The 23,124-nt window shown below is 34.9% G+C and overlaps 1 pseudogene; it reads left to right on the top strand.

Moving 5' to 3' along the window:
- The first annotated feature begins 7,228 nt into the window (after positions 1-7,228).
- Positions 7,229-22,883, top strand: LOC106981981 (protein FRG1-like; annotated as a pseudogene).
- The last annotated feature ends 241 nt before the right edge of the window (positions 22,884-23,124 follow it).

Here is a 23,124-nt window from a genome sequence, read left to right as displayed (position 1 = left end):
ACAGTAAAAGTGGTGAGGAAAATTGATGACTTCTTTGTTGGACATAATGGTATGGAGAAAATGAAAGAAGGTGAAGCCTTAATACAATGCAAAACTCTATCAACAAGGAATGATATTATTTCCATTTCCATTACAAACAAAAGTTATCAAATGGAGTTTATATTTTGGTAAAATTGTCTATTTTGTATTAGATTGCAAACCAAAACTGCAGTGTAATAGAAACGTTGTGTAACTTATCAAATCCTAGCAAGTAAAAGGCAGTTACCCTGATTCTTCAAATTTTTCCTCTGTGCCTTGCCTCTTGCTCTATAACATTCTGTCCATGGCTTTGCAATAAGTAACAATGGATTGGAGAAACAAATATTGCTTACTTCTTTATATAACTATACTCTAAAACCCACTCTTGAAGAACTCATAATAACTTTAATTGGTTCGTGGAGCTGGGATAATAGCCTATATGCTTTATATCTCCAAAACAATAGCAAAAACTACCTATAAAACAGTTATGGAAATGAAATATTTGCTACTGTTATAAGAAGGCACAATTGTACATATTCTTAAAATAGTGAGATAAAAATAATTTAGTGTATGTCAGGGGAAGAAGAAAGGCATCTAACTTGGGTCTGGCTCTTACCAGTTATCAGGGGGAAGGATTGATTAGGTAATACCTGTTCTTCTAAGCCTAGTTAAAACAAACCAACCAACCAACAAAAAATGTTCTTTTTATGATCAAAAAATTACCAGTTGTAGTATTCCTAAATTTTTCAAAGTGACAGAAAATGACTATGTTGCCAGCACAAAGTAGATGTTCAACAAATATTTACTGAAGAAATAAATTGACATAAAGCCAAAGAAATATTTCTCAAAAATCTTTAAAGCTCCAGAAATATACATTGATAACTCATATAATACCATATATTAACATTTGTGGACATTGAACTTTGGTCACAGAACTAACCCAAGTCACTGTCATATCTACAACTGTCACACTGTCCCCAATTTTCTCCTTGCTGCCATTCTTGACCCTCTTAAATCCACACCCATGGAACATCATCATTAGTAAAAACAAAATACAGTCATACCTCTCCTGCATGAAACCCTCTAGCGGCTTCCCGCTTCACTGAGAACAAAATTCCCAACCTGTGGTCTCCAGGGTTTATCCTGACTGGCACCTATTTAGACATTGAGCCTCAGAACCTTCCTGGAATGTGCTGTCCCCAGATCCTGGCCTGTCAACTCTGAAGAAAGTCTTAACTAAAGTAATTCCCCTTTTCATCCTACCAAGGTAATCACCTCATTTCATATTATTCATGGATCTTAAATATCTTAAACCTTTTAGATTAGATCTATCACTATTAACCTATGTTTATCTCATTTCCTCGTTTATCTCTGGTTTACTGCCTCCTCCCCCCCATTAAAATCCAAGTGTCACGACAGCAAGTTGTGTTTGTTTGTGTTCATTGTTCTATCTCTAGGCAAGCCCTCAGCAAATATTTTTGTGTGATTTAATGCATGGTATTCCCTTTAAGTATAATAAATGCAATCTTACACAAGCACCGATTCATACTGTCTGATGAATTTAAAACTGACATCCATATATTCGCCTCCGTTAAAATTTTACATAAATGAGACTCTTTTCACTGTTCAGGCAAGAAATATATAAAGCACGTTTTTGCTCATTTAGTTCTCTCTCTCCACATCATCTTAACCTTCAGCAGATTCTCTGGGCTTTATCCTCAAAATATACCCAGAATGTGACCAGACTCCCCCTATACCTCTAGTAACATGATCCAGAGAGCATCAACTCTTGTCTAGACTCCCATAAAGGAAAAAATATATACATATCATGTAGGTTGAGAGTTATACAAGACTGAAGCTTAATGAAAAATATATTAAGATATAAAATGGGAATTTTTATCCTGACAGGTATAAAATAATATCTCATTGTGGTTTTGATTTGCATTTCCCTGATAGTGATGTGGAGTATCTTTTCATGTGTCTGCTGGCTATCTGCATATCTTTTTTGGGGGGAGAAATGCCTATTTATGGCTTTTCCTTTTTTAAATGGATTATTTGATTGGGGGGAGGGGGAGTTGAGTTGTATAAGAATTAGAAAGACAAGAAGTAACAAGTGTCAGCAAGGAAATGGAGAAACAGGAATGCTTGTGCACATACGTTACGTAACGTGAAAATGTAAATTGGTGAAACCACTGTGCCAAACTATGGAGGTTACTCTCAAAGTTAAATATAGAAATATTGTGTGATCTAGTAATTCTGCTACTAGGTATTTACCCAAAGAAAATGAAAACACTAATTTGAAAAGATATATGCACCTCTATGTTTATCACAGCATTATTTATAATAGCCAATATATGGAAGTAACCCGTGTCCATTGATAGATGAATGGACAAAGAAGATGGGAGATACACACACACACACACACACACACACACACACACACACACACTGGAATATTACTCAGCCATAAAAAAGAATGAATTCTTGCCATTTGCAACCAAACAGATGGATCTAGAGAGTATAATGCTAAGTGGAATAAGTCAAACAGAGAAACACAATACCCTATGATTTCACTTATACGTGGAATCTAAAAAACAAATGAACAAAGAAACAAACAGAAAACTAGACACTTAAATACAGAGAATCGGTGGTCACCAAAGGGGAGTTTTGTGAGGTGGACAGACAAAATATATAAAGTGGATTAAAAAGTACCAATTTCTAGTTATCAAGTAAGTCACAGGGATGAAAAGTACAGCACAGGGAATATAGTCAATGATACTGTAAAAATGTTGTTTGGAGATAGATGGTAACTATACTTACCTTGATGAGCACTGAGTAATCTAGAATTACCCAAAACCTACATTGTACAACTGCAAATTGTATAATATTGTATGTTAATTATATTTCAAAAAGAGAATTGGGATTTTTCAGCATACACATGGTGTTAAAGCCATGAGTATCTCTCTTAAGAGATTTAGTTTAGATTGGATGCAATGCTACTAGGCTTAGTGTTTGAAAAGAGGAAGAAGTACCAGAAAGAGATATTAAGAAGTTAGATCCAGTGAGATTTATGAAACGCCAATAAAATGTATTCACCTAGAACCAAAATTAGCAAGAGTTTCAAGCAGGAGCGACTAATCAACTATATTACATGTGCTGACAGACCAATTAAGATGAGGGCTAAGAGTTGAACATTGGATTTAGCAACTCTGACAAAAATAATTTCAGTTTAGTGATCAGAATCAAAGCTTGAATAGAGTGAATTCAAGAGAACATTAGAGCTTAGTCATCTTGCATAACTGAAAATTTACATCAGTTGAACAGTAACTCCCCATTTCCAACTTCCTCCAGCCCCTGGCAATCGACTTTCTATCTCTTCGTGATCCTGATTTCAATTCCTGTGGACATATATCCTGAACAAGTTCTAAATATCTGTTGTATAAAATAATATCTATAGTTAACAATACTATAGTAAACAATTTGCACTTAAAAAAACTGTTAAGAGACGGGCACCTGGGTGGCTCAATGGGTTGAGTGTCTCTTGATTTCGGCTCAGGTCACCATCTCATTGTTCATGAGCTTGAGTCTCGGTTCTGAGCTGACACAGTGCTGCTGCTTGGGATTTTCTCTCTCTCCCTGTCTCTGCCCCTCTCCTACTTGTGCTGTCTCTGTCTCACTCTCAAAGAAAGAAACATTTAAAAAAATTATTAAGAGAATAAGTCCTATGTTAAGCTTTAACAAGCAAACAAAATCAAAGGGCTATAAAGAAACTTTTAGGTGTGATGGATAGGTCTATCACTTTGATTGTGGTAATGATTTCCTCCAGTATATGCACATGTCCAAACTCATCAAACTGTGAACATTAAATATATGCAGTTTTTTGGGGCACATAGGTGGCTTAGTCAGTTGAGGTTCGGGCCCTTAATTTCAGCTTGGGTCATGATCCCAGGGTTGTGGGATTGAGCCCTGTATTGGGCTCTGTGCTAACAGTACAGAGCCTGCTTGGGATTCTCTCTCTCTGTCCCTCCCCCACTCGTGTATGTGCTCTCTCAAAATAAACAAACATTAAAAATAAAATAGACATATACAGTTTTTATCAATTATATCTCAATAAAGCCAGGGATAGGGGAGACCATTATGGGAGAGAAAGCTTAGTGGTTTCTATAAAAATATCTTTTAAGTACCTTGCTATAAATGGGGTTATATTTACTCTAATTTCTCCATTTTTTACAATGAATGGACAATGGTTTTAATCGGCTTTAGAATAAGGATTGAGGTATTTGTGATTTTACTCTCTGGCCTTTTCTTAAAAGTGTAAAAGCAGTTAGTTGACTATAGAACATCCATTCCCACTCTTTGAAAGTTCCTTAAAGGGTCATCAATCCTGAACTCATCAGATACTATTAATGCATGTCAACAAAGCTGTATAGCTTGTGCTTATCTTTAAAAGTAAGGCTTTTTTGTTTGAATATTCAAAAATGAATTTACTGTGAATAATTTAATGTCTTATTTTCTTTTTTAGTATAACAATAGATAATTATTTTATTATTCAGCCTCTGTTCCACATTCAATGGGGGAAAAACACATTTTCCCCTAGTTTTTTCTTTTTTTTAACTCTTTGAAATTATACATGCTTGGTCGTACAGCTATTAAAATGTGTCTTTCCTTCATAGCCAAAAAACAAACAAGAAAACCATAAAATTTGGGGTAAGTTTTTTTCCCAAGAACTATTAAATTCTATTTGAATAGTAAACTCACCTTGCACATTATTCAATCAGAACTAGAATTTACAGGACTGATTAACCAGGAAATAATTGTTTGATCTTATCAAGAAAAAATCAGAGGTAAGTAACTTAGGATCAGTATTTATCTAAGTACTTTCTCTTCCTCCTGTAGGTCAGAGGATGAGCTGGATTATACCAGGTGTTTTGTGAAGCTTTTTTATAACATAGCTATGCATCCAAGATATTTAGTTTCTTGAGGATCTTAATCTTGCTATCAATAGTCAAAGAAAGGCATTATGTCTTTTTTAAATGTTTATTTTGAGAGATAGAAAGCACGAGTAAAGGAGGGGCAGAGAGAGGAGAGAATCACAAGCAGACTCTGCTCTCTCAGCTGTCAGCAAAGAGCCTTATGGGGCGGTGGGGGGGTGGGGGGTTCCATCTCATCATGAGCTGAACTGAAATCAAGAGTTGGATGCTTAACCAACCGAGCACCCTAGGTGCCCTGAAAGGCACTACATTTTTAACTCAGCACATACTAAATGTAAGATGTAGTACCAGGTGCTAAGCAAATAACTATATAAACTCATGGGTAATCATCATAATATTCATGTTTCTATGCTAACTACACTTTGTAATGCACTAGTTGTATTTTGAATATGTAAAAATTGGCTCAAACTAAATTAATGATGTCTGCTGTTAGAGTTAGTAGTCTAAGTCATGAAACGATATGACATTCTCATCAGTAATAATCATTTTCCTAATTCTACATTCCATTGAAATGGGGTAATTCAGACAAGTTTTGTATCTTACTATTTTTAAAAATAAGCATCATTTTACCTAATTGTTTTTCCTAACGGGCTGAACTGTTTCCCCTTCCTGTTATAGGTGGGAAATAAGCTGGATTAGACCTGGTGTCCTTTGAGGTTTTTCTTTAATATGGTCATAACCATGAGGCACCTGGGTGCTTCAGGGGGTTGAGCCTTGGATTTGGTCTCAGCTCATGATCTTGCAGTTTGTGAGTTCTAGCCCCACATCAGGATTGCTACTGTAAGTGTAGAGCCTGCTTCAAATCCTCTGTCCCAAAGTCTCTCTCTGCCCCTCCCTTGCTTATGCTCTCTCTCTCTCTCTCAAAAATAAAAATTAAAAAAACTCATATATGGTCACAGCCATGTGTCCAAGCTATTCAATTTCTTTCTGATCTGTAACATTTTTCATGAAGACCTGCTTAAAATTATATTTTATACTCACTGGGAAGAGATGTTGCTAAATAGATTCCATTACATAGATGTGCTGCTAATATTTACGACTTATCCTGAAAATCAACAGCCAGAAGCTAAGAGGAAAAATTTAGTGTGCATCTACCAATCAATTAAAACTTACGTGGAGTCTCAGGAGAATACGAAAAAAAGGCAGGAGATACACTAACCTTCAGAAATGTTGACAGTGAGGAGGGAGACAGTCTAAGTCCCAGAAATACTTAGGTCTTGATTACAATGCATTTCAGAAAGACTCTAGATTGGCCCAACCATCAAGAAGAAGTGTCCCCTGTAAGGACTTATTAGTGTTTCTTGTTGATGATCGGTATGATTTTGCAGTCATCCTTTATAGCAAAGAGTAATATTTTAACATTGTTACAAATAAAGACTATAGAAGATCATTTTCGGATTAAAAAAATTCAACCTTCCTTTGAACTCTTACCTACATCACCATCATCAAAATGGGAATCAGTACTTCAATGGATCAAAACAGGATTCAAATCTATTACATTTGGGGTTTTATCTTCTCTTTATGATGATAAAGCATTATAATGGAAAGATATCTTCATTGTTATCTTCCCCAGTTGACTAATCATGTAATAATTCTTTAATTCCCTCATCTACTCAGTCCATCTGTGCTTCCTGGATTTAATACCCTCAAGTTTAAATGTTCTTGCTTTCCTCACATATTATGGTTTAAACAACCTGTTAAACAAAAGTTTAATATTGCTCTCTCAATATCGATAACAACAGAGGGACAAAAATTGCCTTTCTCACAGTCCAGAACAATTTGGTAAACTTCAATTAACCAGCAATACCATCATTTCAAATTTAAGAGTTATATTACTTTAATTAAACGATCTTAGCCAAAAGTTTCCTGTAGTTACTACTAGATATAACAGTTCTACAAAGGTGTATATCATCATTTAATAATTTAAATAAGCAGGGGATTAGTAAATTTTCACTGTTGTATAAAAAGTATTCTTAAGTAAGCCTGACCCCTAATGAAAGACTCTTCTGTTTTTGTTTTAGTTTTGGAAACAGCATGAGTGGGGCAGATGGGCAAAGAGAGAGAGGGAAAGGGGCGGGGGGAGGAGGGGAAGGAGGGAGGGAGGATCCCAAACAGGCTAGACACTCAAATACAGAGCCTGACACGGGGGGTTGATCCCATGACCATGAGGATCATGGCCTCAGCCGAAATCAAGATTTGGATGCTCCACCTACTCAGGCATGCAGGAGTCTCAACATTCTTCTGCTGTAAGACAAAATTCTCCAGAAAATGTGGACTTCCTTTCAGTTCAGACTAGTCAGATTGCAGTTGACAGTGTGGCAAATTGCAAAAATGACCATAGCTCGCCACCAGTCTTCTCCTTTACAGTATGACTTAGCAGTTCTTTGCATCAAGAAACGGAATTTATTTCTCCACCCCTTGAATTTGGGTTGGCTCTGTGACTTCCTTTGCCAAGAGAATGGTGACAGATGGCATAGTGTAGAAGTTCCAAGCCTAGACTGCAGAAGGTCCTGCTCTCTTCCTTTCCTTCTCCTGGAGACCTACCTGGCTGCCATTTGAACAAGACTGGACTAGCTTTCTGAAGGTAGATAAACCATATGGTGCACAGAAAAGGCACCCACCTGAAGTTTTCCTAGTCTAACTGAGCATTAGCTGGTATGGTACCTGACTACAAAGATGTGCAAGGCAGTGCAGCCAACCTCATGCACCTACCTAACGTTACATCAGCAGACTTGCCTAGTTGACTCATAGACTCTTAAGCAATAATAAAATGTTTTAAGATAATTAAGTTTTGTGGTGCTTGGTAAGCAGCAAAAGCTAACTGATCCAGGTGGAAAGAAACCCAAGAAAAAGGGAGAAATTATTGTAATCTTAGTGAAATACATCAGGACAGCTACAGGAAAGTCAATGATGAAAGCCCCTTAGGAACTACTAGAACCCAGGGGTCAATCTTATGCTTCTTCTTCTATATATCAGTCAACTAAGGCTAGGGTTACATTGCACAAAAGGACAGCTCTTTAGCAACACTACTGAGAACACTGTCAGAAAAAGAGGTTTAGGAAAGATATCCATTGCAAACTCTTGTTCAGTTGTGAGAAGACCTGTGGTTTTAGTCATAGATAGTACATTATCCATTAATACCCATCCCTACTACACAGACCACTTCATGATTCCTAATGTATATTCTGAAACCCCATCCACTGATGTGAACCTGTCTGTGTATCCAAATTTCCTCTTTCATCCTGTTTTGTACTTTAATACCGTAACTCCCAGCTGATTTTGGCAAAATCATGTAATATTCTTTCACAGTAACAATATCTAGAAAGTAGAAGAATCCCTTTTTAATATTCAAGAGTCTGAGAATCCATGCAACTCAAGGAACCCACTAAGTGCAAGGTAGCGTAAGCAGGAATATACATTCTTTGAATGTCAGGTCAATTCATGTTCTGGCACAATCACATTATGACTGATTTTTACTAAGCATGTGTTCATGAAATTCATGTAAATTCAGGTAAAATAAAGACTTTTTGTTTTAAAGTCTGAGACCTGAATCACTGACTACATTTTTGTTGGAAATAAGTGAGTGATCTTGCTCAAAGTGATATGACCTAAAAAGTATGTTAAAATGTTTTACTAGAAAATATATTTGTTATGCAAAACCAAGTGAGAATAGAAAGATATTTTTTAAATTCTCATTATTCATGAATGTTATGTTTGAAAATTTTTAGATTAAAAATTATTGTTAGACGTAGGTCTAAACTTAAATACAAAATGAAACCTTTGAATCTATTCAGTTTTTGAAAGGGTAGCATTTTGGTGGCTCCATCAATGATAATCAATGGTAGTCAGTCATGTCAATATAATCTTGTGCAAATGGAGGATGGTAATCAATTTTCAAAAGAATAAGGTTTTACTAGATTTGGTGGCTCTGAAGAGATGCATGTTGTGTGCGTTTTGCGTTTCATTTTGGAATTGAACAGTCTACACAATTTTGTAACCATATATATGATATATATTGTATACACACACACACACACACACTCTGGAGGGTTCATATCATATTATTTTCAAATGATCCATTTCATCTAATGTCATTGTTTTTACAAGATGAGTTTTATAATGTATGGTAATTTAAAATTGCTTGAAGAAAATATGCTGAGAATTTTGTGACAAAAATATAATGTATCATATACATTGTAAAATGCTACATCTAGCTTAATCATATATATATTTACAAAATGAATTATTGGACACTTATTACTTAATATTGCTTTCTTCATTGTAAATGCTTTCTGTTTATGTCTGTTATCCGTCCATTTATAAAGAAATAATTGAATTATCAAAACATATATCCTTCAAGCAACTGTGGGCAAAAAACAAATGCACTTTTTAAAACCAGTGGCATTTCTAATGAAAGGTATTTCACTGAAGAGCCCTGGTGAATTTTATCTAAAACAATAGTGTTTAGAAACAAGTATTTGGTGACTGGATGTGCTCAATGTTGTTGAATACAACTGCTTCTAACCTTCTCAGCAAACAGAGCTAGGAAATATACATTTGTACATACAAGACATCTATACTTACCTATCTCTTTATCAATACTCAACACCGCAAGTTCATACCAATAACTCCAATTTCAGTTCAAATTTAAAAGCTTCATTTAATTTTCCCCCCTTGCTTTATTTGTTGTGCTTCTCTCTCATTGTGGTACCCAGTATTCAGAATAAAATAAATTTGCTTGATCTTTTCAGTCTTAGACTATCAAAAGACAAATGCATCTGTGATTTTTTGGGATGTTCTCAGACACGTCTCCACAAGAATTCTTCAACAAGGACTTCATTTTGCCTTCATTCCTGAGAGTTGCTATTTTTGGGGTATGGAATTCTGGGTTGAACTATTTTTTTTCCCCAGGAATTTTAAGATGCAATTTCATTGTCTTCTGGCTTCCATGGCTTCTGAAAAGAAAAAACCATTGTAATTCTAATCCCTATTCTTCTCTATATAATTTTTTTTCTTCTAACTTCAAAATGTTTTCAGATTTATTGAGGTATAAATGACAAATAGAAATTGTATATACTTAATATGTACACTTGATGTTTGAGTATATGTAGACACTATAAAATGATCCCCCCAATAAAGCTACCTAGTATTTTTATCACCTCACATAACTTTTTTTTATGGTGAGAGCACTTCAGATCTACCCTTTTAGCAAATTTCAAGTATACAATACAGTATTGTTAACTGGAGTCAGCATGCTGTATGTCAGATTTCCAGACCTATTCATCTTTCATAACTGAAACTTTCTCCCATCAAATAAACATCTCCCCATTTTCTTCATCACCCAGAGTCCTGCCAGCCCCATTCCTCTTGGTGCTTCCAGAAGTTCAAGGATTTTAAATTCCACATATTTGTCTGGCTTATTTCACTTAGTGTAATACCCTCCAAGTTCAAGTAGGAGTCCAATCGCAGACAGGTAAGGACGTTTGATATTGTCCAACAGCTTTTGGATGTTCTGGGGTTGACTGTTGCTACTGTTAGTTCTTTTCTCATTTTGTGTCCTTTCCTAGGATGTCTTATATCTACTGACAAGCCTGCCAAAACCTTTTTTGTCTTTCTACCTGTTATTGTTGTTAGTGTTTGCATTGACTCTTTCCTCTGCTTTCCATCTTGCTCCTGTTATTGGTAAAGGATGTCCATCCTGTGCACTCGATGCCTTTACATGGTAAGCATTGTTATTTTAACACCCTTATCTGATTGTGTCAACATCTGGTTCTTTGGTTGAGTATATGTTTATTGTTCTGTCTCTTGACATTGTGATTTTGTGTTTGCCTCAAATTTTTTTTATCAAATCGTGGTCATCATGCGAACACAGGAACACTGAGTTATATAGCATTTACCTCTGAAAATGGACATACCTGTTCCTGTGCTCGATTTTTAGTTTTAGCTGGAGTTAGTTGAATCAACCTCTTCCAGAGTTGGGCTGGTTTTGATATGTGTTGTTAATCTGGGTAACTTCTACGCATCCACTTCCATTTGTTTCTTGCATTACCTGTGGTTAGGATGTTGGCTTGGTTGCTGTAGGGGTTTTCTTCAATGCTGCTGTTCCATGTTTAAGTTTCAAACTTCCTGGTGACTGGTGCCTAAGAGGGAAACTCTATGTATGTGTCCCTCTCCCAATGGCAGTCTGTGGCTGCTTATTACTCAGTGTTTGCTGCCATGCCAGTGGAGTCAGGTGCCAGGGGAGTCTAGGTTGGGGTCTCAGAGATGTGTCTTTCGTGGTGATACTACTCTTACTCCTATGGAGGCCAAACTCTACCTTTTTTGGCAGCTATTTTGTGGAAGAGGATTTCTTGTCTTTTCTTCAGAAGTAGGGAATCTCTAAATTTTCCCACCATTGGCCTGTTGTAAAGATTTTTTTCCTTTTTGTTTTGTCTTTAGTTCCTCTCCACTAGCCACACAAGATCCTCACAGGTGCTCACAAAGATTGCCGCCCTTCTCCAGTAGCTTAAGATGCTTGTTCTGCAGAACAAAAAAATTGTCCTTGTGGACCACTTTTTCTTCCTTCAATGGGAGCAACTTTCATCCTTCAGTTCTGTACCACTCATGGAGGTTTTATTCAGTATGTAGCTCACCCCTAATCATCTTCCTAGCCAGTAGAGGTCTCTGAAGAAAGTCTGTAAATGCATCCTAACTCCCTTTGTGTCTGAAGCTCAGAGGGGCCATATACACTCCCCCTAGCGCACGCTCAATGTTTAGCACATTTTTAAGTATTGTAGCTCAGTTATTTTTATCCACTCATGTGGTGCTTGGTGTCCATTTTGCTCATGTTATGCCAAGGTGATCCAGGGTTTGTATTCCATTTCTCTTTGGAGGAGCTGGTTTTTCCAAAGAGTTCAGGCTACTTGCTTGCCCTGCAAACTCTTCTCTTCAATAACCTGAAGAAAATTTATGAAAATGTATGCTCTTGTAGTTTATCCAGCTTTTCCTTCTTGTGAGGACAGCAGCGACCGGTGTTACCAGCTTTCCACCCCGTTCATGGGAGGGGTACCCAGAAAGACGATTTTGAAACTTATTCCACATGGTTTCTTAGAGGACCCCAGTAACGTTAAGCCCCTACTGCCCACAGCATTATACCCACTCCTCAATGACCCTTTATTGATTTTTCATACTTTCCTGTCACTTTCTCCTGCTTTCTCTACTCTGCACATCTTTCTGGGATTTACTCCTAAATAAAACAACCATCACTAAAGTCTTTTTAATACTATATTCCAGAGGGACTCAAAATAAGACACATCTGTTTCAACTCATGTCAAAACTTAGTTGTCCTCACGGAGCTGAGGTCGTGCCTAGAACTGGAAAATAAATGTACTCATAGATCTAATGTATGTTTGTTTGTTTTTTTGCATTTAATTTTTCTATTTCTCTCTCCCTCTCTAAAGGAAGGAAAATCATCATTTTTATGAGGCATAATGTATAACCTCTGTGTATAATTTCTACTGCTTAAGAAACCTACCCTTTCTTCCATGCAACAACTTGCCATATTCTGGATAATTCTAATACATTTTTTAAAACAAGTTTGGTGGAAAGGACTTCACTTAGTATCAGCAGTAAGGTAGTAAGCTATCTTTCTAACATTGTTCTAAAATCATTTGTTTTGGGGCCACCTAGTGGCTCCATTGTGTCTCACTTTTGATTTTGACTCAAGTTACTATATCACAGTTTGCCGGTACTGAGCCCCACATCAGGCTCTGTGCTGACAGCATGGAACCTTCTTGTGATTCTCTCTCTCTCTCTCTCTCTCTCTCTCTCTCTCTCTCTCTCTCTCTCTTTCTTTCTCTCTCTCTTTCTCTCTCTCTCCCTCTGCCCCTCCCACCCACACATTCCCTCTCTCTCTCTCAAAATAACTTAAAAAAATAAATATAAAATCACTTGTTGCATATATTGCCCTGCCCTCTATATTTCTGAAACTGTGTACTATTTCTTATAAATTCTGTCATGAATTATATGTATTTGTTTAAAATTATCCATGTACAAAGACATTTAGAAAAGATGTTTCTAAGTTAAACAAGAATTTCATTTAACTATACTGCACAAACCTTAAAAACATCTCATTCCAGGGGCGCCTGGGTGGCTCAGTCGGTTGAGCGTTGGACTTCGGCTCAGGTCATGATTTCGGGGTCTACAAGTTCCAGACGTGCATCAGGCTCTGTGCTGACAGCTCAGAGCATGGAGCCTGCTTCGGATTCTGTGTCTCCCTCTCTCTGCCGACCCCCCCACCCCGTTCATTCTCTGTCTTTCTCACTCTCAAAAATGAATAAATGTTAAAAAAATTTTTTAAAATCTCATTCCAAAAAATTCACTTATAAATAGCTAGATCAGAAAAAGGTTATGCACATGGAAAATACCATATTTTCTATGAATTTCTTGGATTATGAGATTAACATAAATATGAGTTCTGGTGTTGCATTTTTAGACAAGAAGCTCAGAGCTCAACTCTTTATCTGAAGTTCTCTGGCCTTGAAAATATAGTCCTATTGTTTTCTGAGAAAATAACTTCTCAAAATGCTGTAAATGCATTTTGGCTTGAGGCAGATCTGGAAAGGTCCAGGAATGGATTGCCTGAGCTTTATAATTCTATTCTTGAAGTTAGGTAAAATAAAGAATGGGAAACAAAAATAACTTTTTCGAGTTAAAAAAAATTATTTGGGTAAAGTAGAACTTTAAAAGTTAATGTAGAACTTTTATTTAAAACTAAGATTCATTTAAAATGAATGTTTTAAGATTCAGAAAATATCCCACTTATTTCTAATTTAAAATAGTGTATGACTACAATAATTCATTAAAATATGACCAAATTATGGCTATACCTTTCATCTACATTATGCCTAAAATCATGATATGATTGTAATGTACTCATTTATAAGATGATTAAGAACAGTACTGATTTTATTTTGCTTGGTTTAGTTTACAAAGTAAATCAACAACTTTTAAGAGAAGATTATTTTATTGCTCACATAATCGAGCATTTCCATGATAATGAAGTATGTTTAAAGTCACAGGGGAAATTGGCAGTTGATCATTCAGGGAGGAAGGGATAGATCTCTCTTCCTTTATCATTCAACTTTCTGTGATTTAAAAACAAATAAATTTCCTGATTTTTAGAGAAAATTAACTTTTTTGGCACCACAAACATTATTTGCATCAATTTTTCAGAAATAAAAATGTTTCTTTGTCATGTGAATAAGTTATATGTTAGAGCTCTTTTAAAAAGCTCCAAAGAAAAAGCTTTTAAAAAGTTGGAAAATTTTTAAATGTTTTCAAGGAACTAGAAGATAATTAATGAATATATTTTATATTTTTAGAATATGGCTTTATTATTAATTTCCCTCCCAGTGTGCATTGTATTTCACATGAGTTAAATATATGATCCAACCATATGTTAATCTTTCCCTTGAAGCTAATGATGAAATCTAAATAGACACTGAGCATTCCACTACCAAGAAAAGAAAGTTAATATCACAATAGAAGAGCAAAAATACATGGCAAAAACGTGGATGTTTTTCACCCTCTATGTCAAGCTATTCCTCACCTGAAGACAGATTTTGTAATGTGATTTCTTGTCTCATCAAAATAGAATGTAAAATTTGTTTAATATTATGAATATTAGTTTCTAATCTTAGACCGGTGGAGATTTAATTTTTGCCCTTGCATTATTATACTAATTTTAACTAGTCTAATAATGAATTTTTCAAAGAAGACAAAAAAGGATAACACTAATAATGGTGATAGTAGTGCATAAAGAGGTAGAGGGAAACATAGAGAAACAAATTTAAATGGCTATGAAAATTACTATGTTGCTTGCCTACATACATTAAAAAGTGGATTACTCAAAAATAGTTTACCTTCATCTCACAAAATCTCTCTGCATTACATTCTGAAAATCATGTTCTACAAATAAGCTAGTACATGTTCCCATAGAATCCTTATGAAGTAGGATAAGTAATATAAAACAAAACAAAAAACCACCTTGAGTATTACATAAAAAGGGATTGGTTTATAATTAGCTAAAAATAAAAAATGCTATATCCAATTTTGTAACTTCTGTCAATATGGAAAGAGAAGTTTATCACATTTGTGTTTCACAGCAAAGGGATGATTAATAGGAAAGAGAAGACTGGCTGAGCCCAAGAGCCTAGCACTGAAAAGTTTTGCACACATAAATACATGAACACACACACACACACACACACACACACACACACACACACACGCACACACACACACACACCAGAGACCCACACATGAAATACTGTCTTGGGATTTAGGTATTAAACCAGTTTGCTAACTACATAAAGATCATCTATATCACAATACCTAAGAGATGTTCTTTCAAGTTATGCAATAAAAATTAGCTCTCTTTAATATTTTTCACCTAGTAACAGGTATGTGTCTCTTCATCGCGCTTGTCATACCTATAATTTTAAGTTAGTTTTTTGTGCCTATTTGCCTAACATCTCTTTCTCCATACAATCATTGATGATACGGATCATAGTCATGTTTGTCCATCATAAACTCAGTGCGTGACACAGTGCCTACAACGTGACAGACACTTAATACCTATATCTATTGAACAAATGTGAGTATTTAAAGCAATGAAAGGATGCGTTCTTGAAAGCATCACAGTTTTCCAAACAGTGATAGAAATAATTTTCCCTTGGTATAAGATCAGTACTGAGCTCTAGGTGAAAATTCGAGATGTACCATAGTTACTGATCTCAGAATACCTCACAACTCAAAGCAATGAAGTGAATAGAGCCTTTGGATTAGGTCTATGTCTCAAGAAAAATTAAGTTACCGTTCGACTTACACGATATGGTGTAAGACCAAATGTTGCTACCAAACCAAAATGAGTCTTTGTAGGTAATGGGTGTCATACTCCTTTAAGGAAATCTTAGGACACTCACCATGGACTAGGAGCAGGCTTTGAAGTCTGGTCCTGCCCAATGTCCCCAGGGAAGCTGTGGAAGCCCTCACTGCCTCAAGTACCTCAATGAAAAGTGAGTGTGTGATATACCTAACATATCTGAGGAATAAGTATTACTTGTAAACCTCTTAACTGAATGGCTGGCACATATCAGAAGTTTTGGTATAGGTTAGTTTTAATAATTTTGATGACAATTTAAAGTTACGTTTTATGCCTTGCATTTATATATGAATGGTGCTTCAGGAGGCAAATTTTCTTTTGATAAGAAAGGACTAGAAGATAGTCAAGTTAACCAACAGCTCAATAATTCAATCATATATATATATATGATACATATATATATCATATATATACATACAATATATATATTATATATTACAATATATATATTGTAATATATATTATATATATAATATTATTCAGTGACCAAAACACAAATATATAAATATATATTTATAATATATTGTATATAAATATATATAAATATATATATAATATATTATATATAAATATATAAATATATTTATATAATATATATATTTGTGTTTTGCTCACTAAATATATATAATATGTAAAATAATATTTGTCAATAATTCAATCATATTTATACACAATATAGGATATATATTAAAATATATATTATATATGGTATACTATATAATATAGTATAGTATAATTATAATTATAATTATATAATATATAATTATATATATATAATATATATGTATAATTCAGTGACCAAAACACAAATATATATATAATATATATAATATAAATAATATATAAATAATATATAATATATAATATAAATAATATATAATATAATATAAATAATATATACATATTAATATAATATAATATAATATAATATAATATAATATATAATAATATTCAGTGACCAAAACACAAAAATCCTCTAAGAATAAAGTTTGACTTCTAGTAGATGAGGCAGACAGTGACCAATAAACATAATAGTTACATTGTATGTTAGGGGATGTCAAGTACTATATAAAAAACAAAAGACAGTAAAATGGAGTAGGACTGAGGGTTCAATATTGGCGGAGGTTAGGCTACAATTTAAAAAAAGATAGTGAATACATCTTCAAGGTTCATTGGCACAGACTCAAAGGTAGTGAGTGTGTTAGGCATGTGGAGAATATGCCAAGTACAGGGAAAAGCCAGTGCAAAGGCCCTGTGACAAGAGTAACCATGACGTAATCAGGGAACATCAAAGAAGCCTATGTGGCTGGAGTTGGGTGAGTGGGGGCAATCATACAGGAACTTCTGTATTTTTTTTAATCTTCTGATATCTTTCCCTTAGTTGCTAAGATGTTGAATGAAATATATTTTAGTGTAAATTAATCAGTTCTATATTTTAAAAATTATTATTTAATAGTTAATTTTGTTTGTCTCATAGAGCTTATAAAACACCAACATCTTACAAGAACCTGTGTCTGATATTTTTTCCATAAGTGACCAGGGGTTGATATAATTTTCTTTCACATCATCAGGTCTCTTAACTGATACTATCTTCAATCAAACTTACATTCTTCTCTCCCAAACCTATTTTGTTTCAGCATTTCTTATTTGGTGATGGTCACGTAAGAATCGAACAGCATAGTTGTCCTTTGCTTTTCTGATTCCCTGATTCCTCTTATCTGTTGAATCATCAAGACTTGCTCATCTTTTCCTTTCAACAGTCTTTCCATTCTCAGTTCTACTTCTTCAGCTCGGGGGCGATGGGAAGGCTTCTAACCTACTTTTTACACCACTTTCAAATTAAGTGTGGTGAGTGTGCAACTCTCCATTAAACTGTTCTAGCAGGACAAATCGATAACTGGTGGATGGGGTTACAGCAGCTCTTGAATCTCTCCATCCCTCGGCCCCTCCTTGTCTGTCCCATATTAATTGGGTAGTAATTTAGCCCTGGCTCCAAGTGGGACTAAGTATATGTTAACAGGCACCAGCGTGATATTTTTAGTGGCTTTCCGATACCGTTAAGCCAAAATGCTCCTTCTAGTGCTGACTGAAGCAGCAGAAAAAGTAATGAGAAACCTGATTTATGACCTTATTTAAAAGACAAGTTTGTAAAGATGAGGGTACTCTTAGGGTGGGGAATTCGTATGATAGATGAAGTTAGGGAGTAAAGGTTGCTGCAATACCCCCAAAAGGCGACAACATTGTCTTCCAGGGAAACTGAAGAAAGCAAGCCACCCAGGTGCTTCGGAATAAAAGACAAATTCTTTTTCCAACAAAGATTGGATTATATTTGTTTGCAGTGATTTTATGAATTTATATATTATACATTATATATATACATATACATTATATATATACATATATACATAAATAATAATGTATAATTTATATATTAAACATTATATATTATACATTATATATATATATATCATCCCATAGCTTGAAATGTCAGAGATATAAAAATATCAAATTTATGAATAGTCTAAAATGCAAAAGGTATAGTTGTGTCATTGTCATATTCCACTGAAATTTCACTGAATTTGGATTCAATGTCTAAAGAAAACCTAAAATGAAGTAAGAAATGCAACTTAGACACAGACAGACTTTCTATTTATATAAAAAAGAAATCAGGTTTCAACAAGTGGATGATTTTTCTTAATGTGACATTTTTTGGCCCCAAATATTCACCCATTCAGTGTCCTAGAACTTAGCACATGATTTATAGCCCTCAAATAATCTGTGCTATATAGCTATAGTTACAAAATTGAATGACTGGATGAACTGAGACACACAGCCTAGATTTGAGACTCAGGTCAATGCAATTTTAGGCAAGTAAGTTATTTTATCTTCATAGGTTTCACGGATTTTACAACTGAGATGATTATGTTGACTTGTTGATCTCTAGGACCCAGCTCAGTAGAAAGAGTGGCCTTGAGAACAAAGAAAGAAGATCTATATCTGTATCTACCTTTATCTGTATCCATCCCTGTCTTTCAATTGAAAAGCCACATAATTCAATTGGAAAGTAAAACGCAGCTCACTTATTTCCATTATTTCTATTAAATCATGGATTTCCATTATTTCTATTAAATCATGGCTATGTGGTCAGGGCAATTCTCCCAAGGGCACTCTTGCACACAATGTTCACTTTATGTGAAACCAAAACAATAATTTAAAGAGCTCCAGAAGCTACGTGAGTCCATTACAAAACTCCACTTGGCTGCATTCCTTAAAATTAAAAATGAGTAAAAGTTAATGCTTCCCGCAGAACTTTAATTTCTGAAAATGCCAAATGCACACATACGTCTGTTCCTTTTCCCATCCTATCAACATGGTCATAATTGAGTTACTGCCTCAAATTCAATATGGCATGTATATACATGAAAAGTGATCTAAGTGCCTTCAATAGAAGGATAGAATATACATCTTATAATTCTTTGTCAATTATTAAGTTAAATACATTAAAAATAGACATGTATAGATAGGACATTTTCTTAACTGGGGTAAAAACTGTGTAAACACAAATATTGCATTGTATCCCTGACTGTATTATAAAGTTAAAATATAGACTTTATAGTGATTATTTTAATATATATTAAATGATTTTCGGAAGCACTCGGTCAGAGCCTCTTTCTCTCTCTCAGCTCTTTAAGGGGAAGATTCAAACAAAGCCATGAAGAAAATATAAAATAATTGCGTAGCAAACACATCCCACAGTACACTTCTGTGGCAAGCAGAATTCTAAGATGACCCAATGATCCCCACCCTCTGTTATTACATCCATAACTAGGATACACTACATGATAAAAGATATTTTGCAGATGTAATTACAGTTACTAATCAATTGACCATATTATCAGATTATCCAGGTGAACCAAGCCTAATGAGGTGAGTCCTTTAAAAACAGTGTTTCCAGGGTGCCTGGGTGGTTCAGTCGATTGAGTATCTGACTTCAGCTCAGGTCATGATCTCACAGTTTGTGGGTTTGAGCCCTGCATCGGGCTCTGTGCTGACAGCTCAGAGCCTGGAGCCTGCTTCAGATTCTGTCTCTACCCCACCCCCTCTCCAAAACAAAAATAAACAAAGATTTAAAAAAATAAAAATAAAAACAGTGTTTTCTTGCACTATATGCTAAGTAACTTGGATGTAAATTTTAAAAAGTAAATTAAAAAAATAAATAAATCAGTGTTTTCTCAGGATGATAATAAAAGGGGAAATCAGAGAGATCCAAATGCAAAAAGGATATTATGAGAAAGAGAGAGAGAGAGAGAGAGGCAGAGAGGGAGGGAGAGAAATTTCATTGCTGGTTTAAAGATGGAGAAGGTTTTTAGAAAGGACATGAGAGGATTCTAGAAGCTAAGAATGATCCCAGTTGACATCCAACAAGAAAATCAAAACCTAGTCCTACAACAGCCTGAACTGAATTCTGCCAAATGAGGTGAAGGAGCCTGAAGGTAGATTCTTTCCCAAAGACTCCAATAAAAGGCTATTCCAGCGACACTTGGATCTCAAACTTGTGAGACACTAGGTAGAACCCCCAGTAACGCCCATATCTCACCTACAGAAGTGTGCAATAAGTGGTTGTCTTAAGCTGCTACATTTGTGGTAACTTGTCCTGCAAAAATGGAAAACTACTAGCACTTCTAAGGCCTCAGATTCATCTCACATATAAAAATAAACTGTAAATGAATTCGAAACCTAGGGGAAAAACAAAGCTCCAATTTTTTTTAAATATAGGAAAATGTCTTATGACCTGAGATCAAAAAAAGGACATTTTAAAAAGAAAAAATAGGAAACACAAAAAGTAATAAAAACATTAAATTTGGATCCACTAAAAATCTCAGAAAAAAACTTGCAGATTCAAAGTAGAAGGACAAATTATACACTGCAAGAAGATAATTTTTAACATATATTACTTAAAATGATCATTTAATTATAATACAATAAATTTTAAAAATGACAACTCATTAGAAGTCAATCAAACAGAAAAAATTAGAAAATCATGTAAAAAGAGAAATTATATAAAAACTGAAATGGTTTATACATACATGAAAAATACTCAATGTCAACAGTAAGTACAGAATTGCAATTTTCCTAGAAAGCCATATACTATTTCATGCCTATCATATTGACCAATGTAAAACAGTCTGTATAGCAATAAAAGGGAAATTTGTATGAGGCTTTGGACACTAAATTGCTGTACTTTGGAATCTAATTTGGGATTACCTACTAATGTTGAAGGCTCCAATTTCCATTAGTCAACTATCTTATTCCCAGGTTACTCCTAAGAGAAACTTGCACATATGTTCAGGTGGGGAATTACAACTTGCTTCTAGTGAAAAACTGTAGGCTACTTAAATTGTGGTCTTCCAGCAGAATGTGTAAAATAGAAATGATTTTAAATTACAGGCACTAGATACTATTCATCTTAAGTTAAATAAATCCCAAGATCCTAAATTTCTAAATACATTATTTTCTAGCATTACATGGGAGTTTCCCATTTCTAAGTACAACTTTTATAACACTAAACCACACACATAAACACACACACACACACACACACACACACACACACACACACACACACACTTCACCAACTGTCAATTTCTCATTTATCTGGCAAATAAAAATACGTCCGTCACACTAAATAAATTTTAAGGTATGTTCTGGGAGGGATCTCCTCTAATCATGAGTCATGTCATGATTTATCAGGGCTTCCTTCTTTCCTTGGTTATTCCTAACAGATAAAGGATGGCACTGGATATGGGTTATATTGGTCTTTATTTGGGTTATCTAAGTTAGAAATATTATACACATGGTCCATAACAGTAATGGCAATTCTGGTTTAGCAACCTCCAATCTTTAATAACTTAAATATTACTAACAAAATATTGTCTTTGAGACAGGGTCTTATTAAAGAAAAGTAAATTTGGAAAGAAAGTTTGAAAATTAAAGAGAATTTAAAAATATAATTAAATGCAGGGCGAAAAACACCAGGCACCCAGGAGGGACACGCCATTCCTGCTGTTGCATGCACTTTCAGGGAGTTTGTGCTCTTTCTTCATTTTGGGACCTCCTTCATCAGTTTCTACTCCAGGGGAGGTATTTTGCCCTTAGTCATCCCCCACCTTTTCATAGAGTATCACTAGAACCAAGGCTGAATACCCCTATGTGAAGTCCACCAGACTCACGTTCAAGGACCGAGGCTAAGAGTAAGAAGAAAAAGAGTAAACAGAAGAAGAAAAGAGAGAGGATGAAGAAACAACTTCATCTTATAATCTGGTGGACAGTAACAACCTTTGGTGAAATACCAGGAACCATAGCAATTGAAATGGATAAAGGAACCTACATACATGCACTTGACAATGGACTTCTTACACTGGGAGCTCCACATAAAGAAGATGAGGAGGCCCCTAGTACCCCAGAGCACTTTACACCTGTTAAATTGCCTGATTCCAGAATTGCGCTGAAACCTGGCTATGGAAAATACCTTGGTATCAAAGCAGATGGACTTGTTGTGGGGTGTTTGGAGCAACTAGACCAAGAGAACAAGGGGAACTAGACTTTCAAGAGGAGAAAATGGCTTTATTGGCTTCAAATAGCTGCTCAGATGCAATGAAGCAGGCAATATAGGAAAAAAAAAAGTAAAACAGCAGGAGAAAAAGAAATGATGAAGATTAGATCCTGGGCTGAAAGAGAAATTAAGAAAAAGGATGATATTCCAGAAGAAGACAAAAGAAATGTTAAGCAGTGTGAAATCAATTATGTAAAGAAATTTTGGAGCTTCCAAGCCCACAAACTTAAGTAAAGACGACAGTGAAATTCTCAAAAAGGCCTGGAAAGATGGGTTTTTTCATCAAACACTTCTGGACAGGAGAGCAAAATTGAAAGCTGATAGATATAGCAAATGACCAGAATTTGTGTCTCTGTCTTCTATTTTTTTTCTGAATAGTCAGTGGAATGAAGTGTTTCTGCAAAATATATATAACATATAAAATTAAATGCAAACACTTATTTATATGCATCCTTATTAGTTGGGCCACCAATTTTTTTAAGTTACCCTAAATAAAATTCAGAGTTAAAAACTACATGTTTTCTTTCTTTCTTCCCCACCATGGAGGGTTCTTCAGTAAGGGTAGTTAAGATCTATTT

This window comes from Acinonyx jubatus, chromosome A2 (genome assembly GCF_027475565.1).
Source record: "Acinonyx jubatus isolate Ajub_Pintada_27869175 chromosome A2, VMU_Ajub_asm_v1.0, whole genome shotgun sequence".
NCBI lineage: Eukaryota > Metazoa > Chordata > Mammalia > Carnivora > Felidae > Acinonyx > Acinonyx jubatus.
The sequence above is the reverse complement of the archived record's forward strand: the minus strand, read 5'-3'. Positions and strand labels throughout refer to the sequence as shown.